General features: G+C 46.9%; 1 protein-coding gene across 2 annotated transcripts in view; it reads left to right on the top strand.

The window, feature by feature from the left end:
- Nucleotides 1-509: 509 nt before the first annotated feature.
- HECW2 (HECT, C2 and WW domain containing E3 ubiquitin protein ligase 2) overlaps nucleotides 510-6000 on the top strand; it is a 384249-nt gene continuing 378758 nt past the window's right edge. Inside the window, exon 1 of one of the 2 annotated variants that reach the window (XM_025405496.1) lies at nucleotides 510-695. The gene's annotated coding sequence lies outside the window, so the exon portion shown is untranslated. Of the gene's footprint in view, nucleotides 696-1612; nucleotides 1761-6000 lie in introns of those variants that run through there. The other variant, XM_025405495.1, reaches the window with a different exon arrangement.

Here is a 6000-nt window from a genome sequence, read left to right as displayed (position 1 = left end):
TACTCCATATGGATATAGTTAAATTGTAAAACGGAATAAATCTTCCCTATATCTGGATAGACGCAAGGGTGGGTAGGGAGGGACACAATATATTTACACTTTAGCATTTTTACTTTTTCTCCTACGTGGGACTGGCTTGATGAAGACGCTATAGACGTAAATAGCCGAAAGTATTAATACAGTAATTTTAAATTTTAGTGCCCTCTTTAGGCAAAGTATCCCGGGAATGCTTTCAACAATCCAGTTTTTTTCATCGTGACCACACCCTGTGTGTGCGACATGAGTATTACCGTCTTGCCCTTGCAGTTGGGGAAACCGAGGCATGACACTCCCCTATTCAGCTCTCTGGTGGGGTTGAGGAACAGTGTTGTCTGCATGACCTCAGAGGGTCTCCTGCATCCTCCGCGACGCCTCTAGGAATCCTCCTGTCCTTCGGCTTCGTAGAAGGAGAGCAACTCAGGCTCCGCCGCAACCGCGGGACTCGTCCTCTGCCCAGCTGCACCCGCCCCGTTCTTCCGCACCTTCCTCAGGGAGGTCCCGTTGGCCAAGGTCTGGCTGTCCCTCCTGTCCTCTGCCCCCGCCTCCCTTCCACCGGTCCCCGACGTGCCGGCAGCTCCCAGCCCAGCCTTCCCGCAGGGCGGTGCGGACAGATGCCGCCGAAGCGTCTAGCGGGAGGGGCGCCGGCGCGGCTGGAGGTGAGGGGGCCAGGCCCTTTGCTCTCCGCCGACCGGGGCGCCGCGGCCGGAGCTGCCGCCGGGCACCCGGGCGGGAGGAAGGTGGTGGCGGGGAGCGGTGAGAGGGTGGCTACGCGGGCTGGCCGGCGCCTGGAGAGGGAGCAGCGGGGAGCCGGGAGCTGCGGGGCCGCTCGGGGCCGCGCCGCGCTCGGCCACAAACCTCTCGAAGGCGCAGGACCCCCGGCGCCCTCCCGAGCGCGGGCGGGAGCCATGGCTTCGCGCGTCCCCGCCGCCGCTGCTGACTCGACACAATCGGCGGGTCGCGCGGGGGCCGCAGCGTAACCCGGGGGTGGGCGGCGGCGCGGAGCCGCCTCGGGAGCTCTCGGTGTCTCTGGGAGCTAGGAAGATGCCAGCACAAAGGCGAGCCGAGACCCAGCCCGCTGCGGAGGGCGGCGGGAAGAGCCGCTGAGGGGCGCGCGGGGCGCGCTCTGCCCTGCGCCGCGTCTCTCTGGGCGCTTCTCGCGGTCTCGGGGTCGGGGACTGCAGCGCACAGACTCTCGGCTCCGTGGCAGCGGCCGCAGCAGCCGGGAGCTGCATGCAACGCGCGGCGGCGCCCCCGGCCGCTTGCTTTCTCCGCGGCGCGCACTGACCGGCCGGAGGGCACCGGGGCCGCGGGTCCGGGCGACTGCGGGGGCGCCCTCCCGCCCCGCGGCCCGGTCCCCACCCGCAGCCCGCGGCGACGGGCGCAGAGCCCAGGTGAGCGCGCGGCCCTCGCCGCAGGTAGCGGACGGCGGGAGGTGGCTTTGTTTTTCCTCCCTTGCGCCCCGGCGCGGTCATTCATTTGACATTTCGGTTTCCGCTGCCCAGAAACGCGGGCGAGAGACACCAGGATGTGTTTGATGGTTTGGTTCTCCCGGGAAACTGGGACTTTGGGGTCTATTTGAGCATCAGTTGAGGGAGAGGACGCTTCATTTGCTTTTTGGTTGGGAATGTGCGGTGAACATCCTCTGCTGGAGCTTGGGGCCTGGAGGAAACTGGGGCTGCAGATTTAGACGTAGACGTTTCCGAGGACGCTCGACTGCAGAGGTCTGGCTCTCTCATGCCTTGTCTTCCCTATTAGTAGCGCTTGGGTGCTTTTCGTCGTTTATTATTATTAATTTAGAGAACATCTTTACAGGCACATTTATTTCTTTTAGAGTTAGAAGTCTTTGGAGTCAGTAGAGAGAGCTCACAATTAGAGTTACAAGGGTTCAATCGATATTAAACTTCAGGAAGGAAAACATTTGTGATCATTACAGATAGAGGTGGACAGCATGCAAACTTCGGGGGCCTTTAGCTTTTTGGATACGATTTCTGCTTTCACTGTCCTAGACTCACGCAAACTCTGTTTTTCGTATATGTATGCCTTTGTGAAAGTGTGAAACTTGTCTTTTCTGGAGTAGTGTTCTATAGTTTGTCATTTAGAAGAAGAATATTTTAGTGTAATTAGTAGAGCCCTCCATGTGTTTGTCTTATAAATATATGATTTTCTTTTTACTGTTTCTCCTGTTCCCTCAAGGGTTCATTTCTTCTGTTGCCTAGAGAGAGCTTTTTTTCTCTCTCTTCCCAACAGATGGCTGTATATTCCAAGAGGTTATCTTTAAAATGACACACACATTATCTACAAAGAAAGAAAGATCAGTTATTGACTTTTATCTTTGGAGTTATTAAAATAAAAGGCCTAATCTGGATGGGGACATTATTGATGGTGTGAAAATCTGGAGTTTGCTAATCTGTTTGGTCATCAGAAGATTCCTGCGGGGATTGTTTATATAGCGTGGGAGACAGATGGCATCCCTAGCTGACTAGAGAAGCCAGTCATAAAGGGTCATTGTATTCTTCAGAAATTATCCACTTCACTATTAGAGGTGGGGTAGGGTAGGGTGGAGGGTGGCAAAGACATAATTTTGATCTCTTAAAGGAGACACTATAACATTGTCGTCCAGCAGTCTAACCAGCTTTAATTTTTCTTTTTGTTGAATATTCAAAAAGTCCCAATTGAGCTATTTGTTTTGATTATTTCATTGGCACGTTTTGGCTTCAATGTGGTTGTGTGAAGCAGTTTATTAGCAAAAATGTCTTTGAACTTAAAAATAATCATGCTGCTTCTGGGGGAAAATCAGTTGCACCTTTCTTAGCTCTTGTATATAAATGGCCCCTTGGACTCAAACCGTCTCTTGTCTGACTTTAGTCTGCATTAGTTTGAATCCAGTTTCCTTCACCATCTCCATGACAGGTGGTTTCTTAATTCCCAGCATTTGGCGGCAGACTCTGAGGTCTGGGCAGTACTGTACTTCCATGATGATTTCCCAGCCTAAGACATTCACTTCACCATCGCCTCTATCACTGTATTGGGCAACATTTGGCAATGAATCTTTATGAATGACTGTAGTGTCGGTAAAGAAATGAAAATCATTCTGAACATTTGAGATAAACCAGCTGGAGCTTTTCTGCGCCTACCACTGTTGTGGATTATCTATGTGCTGTAGATTGCAACCAGATCACAAAACTGGTTTTCCCTCGTTACGAATGCGAAGGAAAATATTCCGGTAAATTAACATTTGCCAGCCACAGGACTAAATTTAGTGAAGAATATGGGCAATGTTTGACCCCTCTGAAAAGGAGGCAAGAAATAAAAGTAAGCACTGGTTCTGTTTCATTTGGGCAATGTGATCTTGGGAGAAAAGCCTATTTTCTTACTCTATTAAAAGGCTTTTGCAACACTGATTTCAGCCAAAGGTGAAGAAATCAAGGTTATTACCTATAGTTGAGGGCAGATGCTTTGGCGTTTTCTCCTAGATCAAGGTGTTTGCAGGAGAGGTGGCTTTTGGGATCTTGCCAGTTTTAATATGTGCCTACACATCAATGAAATGATCTTGCATTCAAAATGCTTGTTAAATCTATATGGTTGGTATCTGTGTAACCTCTAACCAGGTGCCACGTGGCTTTCTCTGTTGTAAAGTGTTCCTTTAAGAGAAACCAGAGGCTCCTCACCTGGGGCTTGCTGTGGGCCTGGCCTGGATCCACATTCTTGTGCATTGCTGACTGCTTTCTTGGGAAAAACTGGAACCAGTTTTGCTTGGTGTGTTGGATAGGGAATGGCAGCGTTGGGTGAAAACCTTTCCAGCTCTGTTATCAAAAGCCAGGCCTGGCCTGAAAGAGGGAGGACTGTGTTTGAAGTTTGCTTGATTTAACAGAGGCAGAGGTTGCTTCATTACACACAGGATGCCTTTTGTATCAGGATATGAATGAGAGATTAGAAAGGTGACCAGATGCCCTGCTTTGCTTGTGACAGTGCCAGTTTATTCCTGTTGATTTATCTTAATTATCAAAAGCACCCCCTTTCACGTGCAAAAAGGCCCTGGTTTGGGTGATAAGTTAATTATCTGGTCACCCTGGGTATTAAGGAATCCTGAATTTTTTTCATCACCCCTCTTCCGACAGCAGATTTTGAGTCTTGCTTTATTTCAGTCTTTTATTTATTAAATGTAAAGATAGAAAATCAGAAAAAAATTAAACCTGAAAAATACATAAGAAAAAATGAAATAGGAGGAAGAAAGATAGGAGAATGAGATAATTGCTTGTCATCTATTTATACACATAGTGAATAAAATAGTTTTATTCTTAAATTATTAAGTGTCTGCCATGGCTGTAAGCCCATATTATTATTGTCTTCAAGCACCATACAAATTAGCACCTGTCCATATATCTAGAGCTGACTCTAATTGGGGCAAATCCTGTGATTTGGGAGAATAGTTTCTACAAAACCTGTTTGCAGACCTGATGGTTACCATGGCTCTTAGAGATAGGAATGCAGGTTTCAAGATCTAGTGTCTGGTCCAGATCTTGGATATTTACTGAGATTCCAGAACACAAGTGTTGTTGTGAAGACTTGACTCCTCATTCTCTTAGTTTCCAAGCTCTCTGGGACATAAGGATAATAGGAGGGCTTTTGTTTTCTGTACTCTCTTGTGTCTCCAGCGTTTGGTTGGGATCTCAGCTTTTCATACAGAGAAGTTGCAGAGAGGGAGAACTGGTGTGTCTGTTCACCACATGAAAATTCTCATGGGGGTTTGACATGATGCAGGTGAGCTGGCAAGGGTTTGGGTTCTTTACCAAAGTTAGATATATGAAGTTTGTGGCATTTGCTTCTGCAGTAGTTGCTATGCTCCTTTACCAAAGAATTGTGTGTTTGTAACACAGCTCACTTGCTATGTTGGCCAGTGGATGTTACAATTAATTATGGCTGTCACCTTTCCCAAACTCACTCCACTTAAGTCCTCAAAAGCTTGGTCAGCATGTCTAAATAAGAAGAAATTTATGTTTTTGTTTTGTTTTTTTTTGTTTTTTTTTGAGACAAGGTCTCACTCTGTTGCCCAGACTGGAGTGCAGTGGCGTAATCTTGGCTCACCACATCCTCTGCCTCCTGGGTTCAGGCGATTCTTGTGCCTCAGCCTCTCAAGTAGCTGGGATTACAGGCACGCACCACTACCATTGACAAATTTTTGTGTTTTTAGTAGAGACGGGATTTCACTATGTTGGCCAGGCTGGTCTTGGACTCCTGACCTCACATGATTCACCCTCCTCAGCCTCCCAAAGTATTGGGATTACAGGCATGAGCCACCGTGACCAGCTTATGTATCTTTTTTATAAGTAGGATGACTATATAATTAAAAAAAATCCAGACAAGGATACTTTTGAGAGTAAAATATGGCACTAACTGGAAAGGGCATTAGATCAATAAGCATAAACTGAGACTGTGCCAGGAACACTGGGATTTATGGCTATTCTAACTATGACTGAAGTCATAAGCTTTTATATGTATTATATCCATATGATAGAGAAATGTCCTTAGCTGCTTCTAGGCTTGTTCAACATGTATGTTTACATGTGTGTATGCAATGTATGTATAGATAAACATTGATAATGTATCTATAGATATGTGCATTGTAGGTTTGAAATAAGCTACTTAAGAAGTCCTAGTAATTGGACATTTATGGCGTTATCTCTTTCATTGGTTGACTTCTTAACTAAATTCTTTGGATCTAGCCTCTCCAAATTTTAAATCATCTCCTGAGCTTGTCTATTTTGATACCATTCTGTTGATGTAATTCTTTTGCTTAAAAACCTTTGATGGCTTGTCATTTTCTTTTTAATTCTCAAAGTAAGATCCATAGGCAGTTTGGTGGTTAGAAGGGAAAAGCAGTGAAAAAATTTAATTCATTCATCCATTCGTTTGTTCATTCAGCTAATATGTATTGAGCTCCGTCTGTGGGTTAGTCTCTGA

The sequence above is a fragment of the Theropithecus gelada genome, chromosome 12 (assembly GCF_003255815.1).
Source record: "Theropithecus gelada isolate Dixy chromosome 12, Tgel_1.0, whole genome shotgun sequence".
Classification (NCBI taxonomy): domain Eukaryota; kingdom Metazoa; phylum Chordata; class Mammalia; order Primates; family Cercopithecidae; genus Theropithecus; species Theropithecus gelada.
The sequence above is the reverse complement of the archived record's forward strand: the minus strand, read 5'-3'. Positions and strand labels throughout refer to the sequence as shown.